The sequence below is a fragment of the Mus pahari genome, chromosome 4 (assembly GCF_900095145.1).
Source record: "Mus pahari chromosome 4, PAHARI_EIJ_v1.1, whole genome shotgun sequence".
NCBI classification, from domain to species: domain Eukaryota; kingdom Metazoa; phylum Chordata; class Mammalia; order Rodentia; family Muridae; genus Mus; species Mus pahari.
This window is the reverse complement of record NC_034593.1, coordinates 21,458,854-21,471,690: the sequence shown is the minus strand read 5'-3', so window position 1 is coordinate 21,471,690 and position 12,837 is coordinate 21,458,854.

Genomic DNA, 12,837 nt, shown 5'->3' with positions numbered 1-12,837 from the left:
TCTCTGGACTGCATTTTGAGAAGTGAGGCACTAAAACCCAAAGAAGATTTTTAGATTGTAACTATTACTGAGGCTATGGAGCCCATAATGTAGGATTCTTAGGTTTTGTTTCCTTTTTGTTATTGTTGTTTTGTTTTTCTTTGTTTTACATAAGACATCAAGTAAAACTGAAGGTGGGGATATGATTGGGAACTAGATATATACAGCCATTTACCCTAAATTGGATGTAAGCAGCAGAGAATGCGTTATCTGGCATCAATGGGAGGTGAGGCCATCTGAAGGCTTGATACCAGGGTGTAGTGTAGGGGATGCCAGGGTGGTGAGTGAATAGTGGTGCACCCTCATAGAGGCAAGGGTAGGGGAGAGGGGGGTTTGTGGAGAGGGAACTAGGAAAGGGAATAACATTTGAAATGTAAATAAATAAAGTATTTGTTAAAAAAATCTATCACAGTCTATAAAAATCATGCACTGACCAGGCAATGAATACATAGTATGAGGGGCACAATACTCAAAACCTGCCTCTGGTCATTTACTAGTTCTCACAGATCAAACTGTGGATAAGCAAATGCTGAATTTGCATATATACAAATTATTTCATAATACTTTAGTCATATTGGCACAAATTTTCATTTTGATACAAGGGGTTTATTTCAGGTGGCTAGAGACTGCAAGAGATGTATCAGAAATTTCTTCTAGATTCTGATAGTCATTGTTCACCTTGTCCTGCTACTGAGGAAACACAAGTTGTGAGCTTTTCGTGCAATGATATACATAGGTGTTGGAATCAACTTGCGTAACAGTGTTTAAAGAGCGTTTTCGGGTTTAAAAGTAGAATCTGAAGGCACAGGTGAGTTTTATAAGCTGGGACTGCCTGGTTTTCAGACTGTTGGACAGTTCATTCATCCACTGAAAAGTTAAATGACATCAGTCAACTGAAAATGCATCCAATTATTCTAAGAAGGAAGATACATGGCCAAACTGTCTATCTGCGCATACTTTAACAGATTTCTAGAAGCACTTTCAGACTTGGAGAGAAACCAGTCCTCTCAGGTGGCTTCCTAATGTCCAACCCACAGACACTTCATTATTCTGGAAAATAGTCATATGCTTATAACCTGAAAATATTTTCATATATTTATGAAGTTTTCTTTAGAATGGTTTTAATGATGATGTCCCCCCTAAGGGCTCTGTTCCTGTACCTTGGCAATAACATAATACCATTTCACTTTCTTTAGACTCAGTTGCTCTGTGGAGTTTAAGATTCATATCTTCAAACTTCCAAAATACATTGATACATTGAAGTTCTTTCCTGCTAACAAGTCCTATTTAAAATGCAGCCAAAAATCTCACCCACTCTTTCAGATTAGTTCCCATTTGCTCTGTCCTGTTTCACACTGTTGCACACATCACTAGCATCCTAAGCATTTGAATGATTAGAGACAGACAGAGTAACTTCTAATGAGATAGGCAGATTAAACCTCATCTTCCGGAAGCTCAAAGTATGCGCTCCACTTTTTTCTCCCAAGATTCTTGGCTTTAGCTAAGATAGATGAAGACTCCAAGGGTTGATGCTTCCATAGGTCCATGCGTAGAAAAGCTCTGGGTTTTAAGAGCTTCATAAAGATTTTTCCTTGTGTTTGTATTTAACGATGCTTTTGAGTGCGTTTAGGGCGGTTGTGATGGGTGAGGCAGTGTAAGACAGAACAGAGCAAATATGAATGAATGTAAGACAGGAAGAGATCCTGCTGTATTTTAGATAGGGCTTGTTAGTAGAAGAGAGCAGTTAGGTATTAATGTGTTTTGGATCTTTCCAGTGTAAGTCAAGACTAATTTGTATTCAGCTCAAGTCTCTGAGTTGACAATAAGACAAGAATTCTATATTTATTTTGAAGTACCAGATTTCATTAAATATTTAAATTAGAGATCTGTTTCATTAGATCATCCAAAACAAAGATGAAAGTAAATAAACACACACACACACATACACACACATCTATCTATCTACCTATCTATCTATCTATCTATCTATCTATCTATCTATCTATCTATCTATCTATCCATTTATCTATCTATCTATCTATCTATCTATCTATCTATTACAACTAAGTGACAATTTTTGGACAACTAAATGACAATTTTTTTCTAATGAATATTTTCTTTCTATGCAAGGCACCCAAACCCAAAGACTATACTCTGGTGGCTTTCATGTATTAATTTGAATCTGGTTGACCAAGAACTAGACACTTGAAAAGGTACACTGTTTAAATATTAGGTAAAAGCTGCTGCAGTGCTTACCTGTTAGGTAAGGAGAATGAAGTGAGTAGCATGTTGGCAATGTAAAATAATCCATATAATCTATATAGTCCTGTGGTCGTTTTACGACTAATGTAAAAATACCTACAAAATTTAATGTATGCATACACAGATACTTAATTGCTCTTTATACAGATTTTTAATTAAAAGCTTTATTATAATAATATACACTTTAAAACACGATCTGCATTATAAATGGTATGGCTAGACTATCCAAAAAGTTGGATATAAAGAAATCTTTAATCAGGAAAATATTTCTTCTTTCTTCAGGGAATATTTCTTCTTTCTTAAAAAAAAAAAAACAAAACTCATGTTTAGGTGAAAAGCAGAAAAATTTAGAGAAAATTCTAAAAAAATTACCCAGTAACAATAATTTTAGACATTTATACTGAAAAATAACAGAATTGTCATTGTACAGTTGAACCAGCAAGATTGTGTGTTAAGTGTGGCGTGGAATGAAATTATTTTTGTGTGCTCACAACAACTGGTGTGCAATGAGAAGGGACATTCCAAAGACAGCATCAATGGTACTGACATTAATAGCCGATCAGAATAGAGACTCTTTTGGCCAACTTCCTTCTGTAAAAACAGAAAACCAACAGCAATTTGTACAACATCTGTTTGTTGTTTTAATGTGCCAACCTAGGGTGGGATTTTCAGTTTGAGAAACAGAACTTTAAAAAAAGGAGAGAAATGTGTGTCACTAAATTAAGAAACAAAATATTTATGCAAAGAAATCTTCCCAAGAAATACTGTAAATTCCTGACTGAAAATAGGTTGACAAGCAGAAAATCTGGAAAATCTGAGACAAGACAACAACTGTAGTATTTCATGTTTTCATGGAATGACAGGTACAGTCTAACAGTAATGTGGCCCAGTTGCCCTTCAGAGAAGACTTTTCTTTTGTCAAACATATTCTCACTTATTAGTGTTGTCTATAGGGGCAGACAATGACATTGGAGAAAGGGAGGGTAACAACAGTGCAAACATCTGAAGTGAGGAAGGTCCTATATAAAGTAACCATAGGGAGAGGGCAGAATGCTGACTGAGGTGATCATTTCCCATGCAAAATCTCAAGGCTACTTTAACATCAGACATGAATTCTCACTAAAGAGAAAAAGAAAAGAAATAATGATGTAGTTATAAGAAACATAGTAAGGAAGCTACCTGACATAATTTTTCCATCTCTGTCTCTGTCTGTCTGTCTGTCTGTCTGTCTGTCTGTCTGTCTGTCTGTCTCTCTCTCTCTCTCTGTGTGTTTATGTGTGTATCTGTGTGTGTGTGTGTGTGTGTGTAGTCTTGAAAAGTAATATCATCAACACTGAGTACAGGTCAGTACCAACAACAATTTCTTTGCTTCCTGTCCAAAGATATTGATTAGGACTGACTCATAATTAAATTAGTTTCTTCCATGCAGTCCATTTCCATTTTTGAAAGTCTGATCCTAGGTTAGTAATGAGGTCAGTAAAATAAAACCAAACCAGCCAACCAACCAACCAAACAACCAACCAACCAACCAAACAACCAACCAACCAAACAAACAACCAACCAAACAACCAACCAACCAACCAAACAAACAAACAAACAAGCAAAAACAACCTGGGATGAATATGAAGGAATAGATACTTTAAAATTATGTATTTAAATTTTTAGAAATTGAATCTTATCTCTTGGATTTTGGCTTCAAACTTTCCCTTGAGAACAATCCAACATGTTCATAATGAACTCTTAAGGAAGAGTATCAGCTACAAAATAATTATAGAATACAATTTTCTCTATAGCTTGTAAGTTAGTGTTTTGTTATTCAGAAATTCTTAGAGTAAGCAGTCAGATTAACTCTATGTTTCTAAAGGAAAATTTTGAAACATTTACAGGAAGAAGGATCAATAGTTTGTCAAAGCATCTCCAAATAACTTATAAAGGAAGATCAACATGTATGCAAGCTGAATAATATAATGAAAATAAGTTTAAATTGAATAGTTTCAAGCACTTTATTTCATATGTAGCTGCATCATCCATAAATAATCACAAATCTACTCTAAGTTATATAACTTCAATGGGATACTTTTCATGACAAATAAGTGAAAGAAATTTTCAAAAGCCAACGATGCTTTCCCTTATGCCTTTATCCTTTTTTTTTTTTCCTTTTTGAGACCCCCGTACCATTATGCGGTTGTTATTTAAAATATCATGGTCATCCATTAATGCAAAAAAGTATTTAGTCCATTTCCAAGAATCTCTAAAGTGTCAGCAATCAAGACTAATCAATTTATTCAAAAACCCAGTTTCAAAGTTCCTACAAATATTCAAAGCTAGCTCTTACCTGGAGTACCTATAAAGACAAATCATAAAAAAGTTACACATTTCAAACACACAGTGATACAGAATGCACTTTCTCACTGCAAAGAGAGGAAGAGAAAATAATAAGAAAGGCTGTCATCCAGCCAAGGTTGGAGCCAGAGGCGATTGCTACATTCTGTAGCTACATGCCCAGCACTCAGCTGAAAAGGTGATGTAACTTCAGGCTGTTCTTAGTCAAAACACAGTATTCATAAAACCAGTGAATGGTATGCACAGTTTACAGAAAAAAATGGAGTATACTTTTTCCTTAACTTAAAATATGCCAAGGTTGGTCATATTAAGAAAACTTTAAATACTCATAAATAAGGCTAAAGACAGACTCTCTGTGGCGAAGGAATTCAAGGTGAACCAGGACAATTTACCAAGACTGCTATACAAAACAAACCCAGAATCTGCCTCCAAACACATGGTTAACATTTCTTTTACTATTGTAAATTATTTATGAGTAATTGCATAAAGCATAAAATGCCCTGCTTGCTCTCCAGTCCACAAATTACATGGTAACTAGTGTACATGCCCTGTGTTGTACAATCAGCTGCATCACCACCTCCCAACTCTCCTGATTATTCATCAAGGCTAACTTGCTGTTCAGTTCAGTCACAAACAGCCCAAAGTGTAGTGCCATCTTGTTTGTCCTCAGCTTATAACGCTGCATGAGATTTTAAGAAACTGGTAAGGTAGTGGGAGATTTGGCCAGTAGAGAGGAAGGTTTGTCAAAGAGATTGGTGAGAATACTGAAGCCCAAGTAGTGTCAGTGGGGTGTAGAACAGCTGGCTGAGGATGTTGACACAGCTGCCACCCCAGACAATCCAGGGATACAATTGGAGGAATTTAGTGAAGGTGACCTCACCAGCACGATGTGCAGTGTGGCTGTGCTAGGAAGTGAGATGCACAGGAAGTGACATCACAAGCTTGCTAGGAAGTGAAGATGAGCTGAAAGTGAAGCTACGTACAATTTCTCACCAAAGCATCTTACAGACGGTTCATGAATGAAAAGCACCAAGAATAAAAGTTTGTAAGCTGATCCAAAGTTAAAAATATGTTTTTTCCATCATTCAAAATTTCATCTTAAAAATATCTTGATTAGAATATAATTACATCATCTCTCTCTTCCCTTTCCATATTCTAGCCACACCTGTGTATTTATGCCCTCTTACCTCACTCACACTTCCAAACTGAGGGTCTCCTTTTCTTTCACTTACACACACACACCCACACCCACCCCACCCCCACATACACACACACACACACACACACACACACACACACACACTTAAATGTACACATACATATGCAACAGATATATAAATACAATCTGTTGAGCAAAGGCAATATCATTTTTGTTTGAGTTCATTTTTGTGTATGTATGGTATCAGGCTCATACCTGAGAGAGGCTAACTATCTCTCTCTGAATTCTTTAATTGCTTAGAGATCTTTGTTTAAAGATGGGGCCCATCAGATTTTCTCCCTTCCCAGCTAGGGTGTATATTGATATCGCCTTTGTTCAGGACTCCTTTATGCAGCTCTGTTTAGTAAAGATAATCATGCCATGCCCTTTCTGATATTCTGAATCTTACAATCTTTCTCCCCACACTTGTGCAATGTCCCTTAGGCAATAGGTGAATAGAGCACTGGGGTTCCCATGATCGGTTGACCTCTGGATTGTGTCCAGTTGTAGATGTCTATATTGGACTCCATTTGTTGTAAAGACAAAGTTTTTTGATAGTTAAATTTCTCTGTGAGTACAAGGCTAAGATTTAGAATTATGCTTGCTAAATAGCCTCACAAGCTCTTGGTGGTTGGCCTGTTTTCTAGTACCAGACATAATTTTCTTCATGTTGAGTGGGCCTTCAGTCAAATTAGATGTCAGTTATCATCAATTACCACCAATATATGAATGCCCCTTAGTGAATTCTTACAGATATCTTGTCATTCTGGATTTTGTTGTGCTTTATACATGTCCCAGAGAGCTAAGACTATTGATAGCTTCCCTTCCTTGTTGACTTTCACAGTGCTTTCTGATAGTGTGGAAGCTAGACCACAGTAAGCAGGCTTTCAGGTTAGATTCCTATTGAGCCACCTGAGTTCTGTGTCCTAAGGATGAGGTGTCTTTAGCAATAAGGATTTACCTGCAACTTCTGGGAGCAGGGGTGGGAGGAAATCAAGGCCAAGCAATGGCCTTATATTGTCAGGGAGTCACTGAGACTCAAAAGTTTCTGTGCTTGTTACTAGTGTTTTTGTTATTCTATGGATTTTGTGTGGAGCATTGCCAGCCTAAGTTGCATAACTTTGCTTTACATTATGTATACTGTACGTAAGTTTAGGTAAATATAAAATAACATGATTCCTTGAGGCTTTATCAAACACTTGGTATTCTTTGTTCTTCCATACTCATTTGCTGAGCCATAAGGGGTTCTTACTTCATGTTATAAGCTACACATTAAGAGTAAAACAAGCAAGCACATTCAATTGTCTCTTAAAATATACCCCTCAAGTCAAAACAAACAAACAAACAAACTAGAAGGCTTTGCTATGCAGACCAGACTACCATCAAAAGTCACTGCTTAACTTAATCTGGCCTCCAATTTATCATCTTTCTGCCTTGGCCTCCACATGTGCCCGCTCAAACTGATAGTTGAAATGATCTCACAGAATGTTTCTCATGTTTTGAATTAGGAAATTTGAATTTCCTAAATACATGTATTAGCTTTACTATTTTAAATTTCCTTATGAGGCTATGGGCCCCTAAGCTGGGAGGAGGAGTGCTGTAATAACAATAGTCTGAAGTGTTGTTTGATTATAGATTTTGGTCCCCAGAAATAGGATGTATCTTCTTTGTTTGTTTGTTTGCATCAATAAGTCTCCATTTCCCCTCACATGTGGTGGGTGTCTGTCTGTTACAAAGAGCAAAGGAGATCTCAGGGTCCACGTTTATTCCAACCAACAAGTACAGAGACAGAGACAATCCCTGTTATTAAAGGGTGCACAAACACCGTTAGAGGAATAGAGAAAGAGGGAAGTGTAGGAATTCTAATCCCAGATAACTCTCCACCCTCTTAAAATCAGTGGCTCAGACGGCAAGGAGTCTATAATGATTGCCATATTCATCTATATTTTGTGATATGTCCTTTTCCAGTCTTTTTAAAATAAGGTTTACTTTTTATTGAAAATAGATATTTTTCATACAATATATTTTGACCATGGCTTCTCCTCCATCTATTCTCAGATCTTCCCACCTCAACATCCAGTCTCTTAATTCTTTAATTCAATTTAATTCTTCTTTAATTCAGGGAAGAACCCAGTTGCTAGCCAATATTAGTTATATACTTGTAAACAACAGTAAGAAAGTTTCTAAAGTTGGGTTGGTTTCATGCTTCTTAGGTTGACCTCTGACTATTATTATTTATTATTATTATTATTATTGTCTTTTTTCACAGTACAGTCATCATCCCCTGCTAGTCTGCCCTCTGACTTTTCCTCATCCCATGTCTCCTCTCCTGTCTCCAGGAGGATGCCCCACTTCCACCCCACCAAAACTCCTCACTTTCTGGGGCCTCAAATCTCTCCAGAATTAGGTGCATCTTCTCTCACTGAGGCCAGACCAAGCAGTCCTCTGCTGTATGTGTGTCAGTGGGGCTTCAGACAAGCTAGTGTATTCTGCCTGGTTGGTGGCTCAGTGTCTGATAGATCTCAGGGGTTCGTGTTAGTTGAGACTGCTGGTCTTCCTTTGGGGCTGTCCTCCTCCACAGCTTCTTCCAGTTTTTCCCTAATTCAGCCTCAGGGGTTTCCACCTTCTATCAATTGGTTGGTGTAAGTATCTGCATCTGACTCTTTTTTTTTTTTTTTATTTTGTTCTTTGTATAGTTCTTTTAGTTTCTATTTGGTTGATTTCTGCCCTGAGTTTGATTATTTCCTCTTGGGTGTATTTGCTTCTTTTTGTTCTAGAGCTTTTAAATGTGCTGTCAAGCTGCTAATGTACGTTCTCTCCAGTTTCTTTTGGAGTCACTTAGAGCTATGACTTTTCCTCTTACCACTGCTTTCATTATGTCCCATAAATTTTGGTATGATTTGTCTTCATTTTTTATTAAATTATAAAAATTCTTTAATTTCTTTCTTTATTTCTTCCTTGACCAAGTTATCATTGAGTAGACCAGCTTTCATGTGTATGTGGGCTTGTTCAGCTTTCATGTGTATGTGGGCTTTCCAGGTTTTTTGTTTTGTTTTGTTTTTGTTGTTGTTGGTATTGAAGACCAGCCTTAATCCATGGTGATTTGATAGGATGCATGGGATTATTTCAATCTTTTTGTATCTGTTGAGGCGTGTTTTGTGACCCATTATATGGTCAGTTTTGAAGAAGGTACCATGAGATGAGGTCCTGAGAAGTGCCACAGATGGAACTCACTTGGGTCCCCGATCTGTGTGGAATGGGTCTCTTGGCTGCAGGCAAGTGAGGATTCAGCAAATGAGTGACAGTTCGATGAGAGAGAGAGAGAGAGAGAGAGAGAGAGAGAGAGAGAGAGAGAGAGAGAGACTGAATGTATTGATCAAACAAGAAAAGCAGGGGGGGGGCAGGATACATCTGTTGTTACAATGACACAAGACAAAGGATTGAATACACGAAAAGACCAGGGGGTGGGACCAGGCAGCTTGAGGAGGAAGCCAGGTGCAAGGCTAGTCAATAGTTAAACCCCTCTGTCAGGGGTCCCCCATAAATCCTGGATTATGCTGTTCCTTTGGGCCTAGCAGTAAAACCTGTTTGGGGGGGGGGTCTGCTCTAGCAGATCTCATGAATAATGCAATACCACAAGCCCCCTATTCCTAGGCCTTGGTAAATACTTGCATATGAACCTAACTTCCACTCTGTTCTTTGTAATACTTAATCGGTTTCACCTGTCTTTACTAGACATGAATTAGAATGTTAACAAACAGGTAATCTTCTCGCTGAATTCCGAGCTCCTGGCTTTAAGGTATTTTCTAGGACTTTGGAACACTGGTGGAAACTTCACCTATGGTAAAAATTCAGTCTTTAAATGCATTAATAATACTGAAAGTGAGGATACACCATACTAACATGCAGATAGGGTTCGTGTATATAGATTATTGGAAATCCCAGGGCTCCAGGAGGCTGAGTCTCCTTGAAACTCCTTTTCTCAGGACTCATTCAGGTTTTCAGACCTGTTGCAAGTCACCACTGAAGTGGGCGTGGCAGAGAAGAAGGTATCTTCTTTTGCTACAGAATGAAATGTTCTATAAATATCTGCTAGATTCATTTGGTTCATAACTTCTGTTAGCTAAACTGTGTGACTACTTAGTTTCTGTTTCCATGATCTGTCCATTGCTGAGAGTGGGGTGTTGAAATCTCCTACTATTACTGTGTGGGATTCAATGTGTGCTTTGAGCTTTAGTAAAATTTCTTTTATGAATGTGGGTACCTTTTCATTTGGAGCATAGATGTTCAGAATTGAGAGTTCATCTTGGTAGATTTTTTTTCTTTGACCAGTATCAAGTGTCCTTTCTTATCTTTTTTGATAACTTCTGGTTGAAAGTTGATTTTATTCAATATTAGAATGGCTGCTCCAGCTTGTTTCTTGGGACCATTTGCTTGGAAAATTGTTTTCCAACATTTTACTCTGAGGTAGTGACTGTCTTTGTCACTGAGGTATGTTTCCTGTATGCAGCAAAATGTTGTGTCCTGTTTATGTGTCCAGCCTGTTAGTCTATGTCTTTTTATTGGGGAATTGAGTCCATTGATGTTAAGAGATATTAAGAAAAAGTGACTGTAACTTCCTGTTATTTTTGTTGTTAGAGGTGGGATTATGTTCATGTGGCTATCTTCTTTTGGGTTTGTTGAAAGATTACTTTCTTGTTTTTTCTAGGGTATAGTTTCCTTCCTTGTGTTGGTGTTTTCCATCTATTATCTTTTTTAGGGCAGGATTTATAGAAAGATATTGTATAAATTTCATTTTTTTCATGGAATAGCTTGTTTTCTTCGTCTATGGTAATTGAGAGTTTTGCTGGGTGTAGCAGCCTGTGATGGCATTTGTGTTTTCTTAGGGACTGTATGACATCTGCCCAGAATCTTCTAGCTTTCATTGTCCCTGGAGAGAAGTCTGGTCTAATTCTGATAGATCTGCTTTTATATGTTAAGTGACCTTTCCCCCTTTTCTTTAGTCCATTTGGTGTTTTGATTATTACCTGGCAGGAGGAATTTATTTTCTGGTTTAGTAGTCTTCTTGTATGTTCATGGGCATCTCCTTCTCTAGGTTGGGGAAGTATTTTTTTTTTTTTATAATTTTGTTGAAGATATTTACTGTCCCTTTAAATTGGGAATCGTCTCTCTCTTCTATACCTATAATCCTTAGGTTTGTTCTTCTCATTATGTCCTGGATTTCCTGAATGTTTGGGGTTAGGAGCTTTTAGCTTTTTGCTTTTTGCCTTTGATTTGACTGTTGTGACAATGTTTAGTATAGAATCTTTTGCATCTGAGGTTCTCTCTCTCTTTTTTTTTTTTTTTTTATAGATATTTTCTTTATTTACATGTCAAATGTTATCTCCTTTCCTGGTTTCCCCTCTGAAAACCAACTATGCCCTCTGCCTCCCCCTGCTCACCAACCAACCGAATCCTACTTCCTGGCACTGGCATTCTTCTATGCTGGGGCATAGAACCTTCACAGGACCAAGGGCCTCTTCTCCCATTGATGACCGACTAGGCCAACCTCTGCTACATATGCAGCTAGAGCCATGAGTCCTCCCCCCCCCCAATGTGTTTTCTTTGCTTGGTGGTTTAGTCCAAGGAGCTCTGGGGGTACTGGTTGGTTTATATTGTTCCTCCTATGGGGCTGCAAACCCCTTCAGCTCTTTAGGTCCTTTCTCTATCCCTTTCATTGGGGAACCTATGCTACATCCAATGGATGACTATGAGTATCCACTTCTATATTGGCCAGGGACTGGCAGAGCCTCTCAGGATACAGCTATATCAGGCTCCTGTTAGCAAGCTCTTGTTGGCATCCACAATAGTGTCTGGGTTTGGTGGTTGTATATGGGATGCATCCCCAGGTGAAGCAGTCTCTGAATGTCCTTTCCTTCAATCTCTGCTCCTCACTTTGTCTCTGTAACTTTTTCCCTGGGTATTTTGTTCTAAGAAGGATTGAAGTACTCACATTTTGCTCTTCCTTCTTCTTGAGTTTCATGTGTTTTTCAATTTGTATCTTGGGTATTTTGATACAATATATCAAAACAATTAGCTTCCAGAACAATATACTAAAGCTTGACCATTAATTGACAATGATAAAGAATATTTTTCATAAATGCAGAGTGAGGGGATACAGAATAGTTACATATCCACCATAAACACCAAAAGTCATACTGGGTAAGACTATTAAGAGTCCATTGATCTGGTAATAGACAGAGATGTTTTGGTTGCAACCTGATTTAGTACATTAGAAAAATTCCCCTTTTATTCATGGAATTCATTTTTTTTAATGTTTTTTGTTCATACTCTTTTTTAATTAGATATTTTCTTCATTTACATTTCAAATCTATCCCCTTTCCTAGTTTCCTCTCTGAAAATCCCCTATACCCTTTCCCCTCCCCCTGCTCCCCAACTCACCCATTCCTGCTTCTTGGCTCCAGCATTCCACTATACTGGGGCATATAATCTTCACAAGACCAAGGGCCCCTCCTCCCATTGATGGCCGACTAGGACATCCTCTGTTACATACGCAACTAGAGACACAAGCTCTGGTGTACTGGTTAGTTTATATTGTTATTCCCCCTATAGGGTTGCAGAACCCTTTAGCTCCTTGGGTGCTTTCTCTAGCTCCTTCATTGTGGACCCTGTATTCCATCCAATAGATGACTGTGAGCATTCACTTCTGTATTTTCCAGGCACTGACATAGCCTTACAGGAGACAGCTATATCAGGGTCCTGTCAGCAAAATTGTGTTGGCCTATGCAATAGTGTCTGGGCTTGGTGGTTGTTGATAGGATGCATCCCCATGTGGGGCAATCTCTGGATGGTCCTTCCTTCTCTCTCAGCTCCAAACTTTGTTGATGTAACTCCTTCCATGGGTATTTTGTTCCCTGATTCTAAGAAGGAATTAAGTATCCACACTTTGGTCTTCCTTCTTCTTGAGTTTCATGTGTTTTGCAAATTGTATCTTG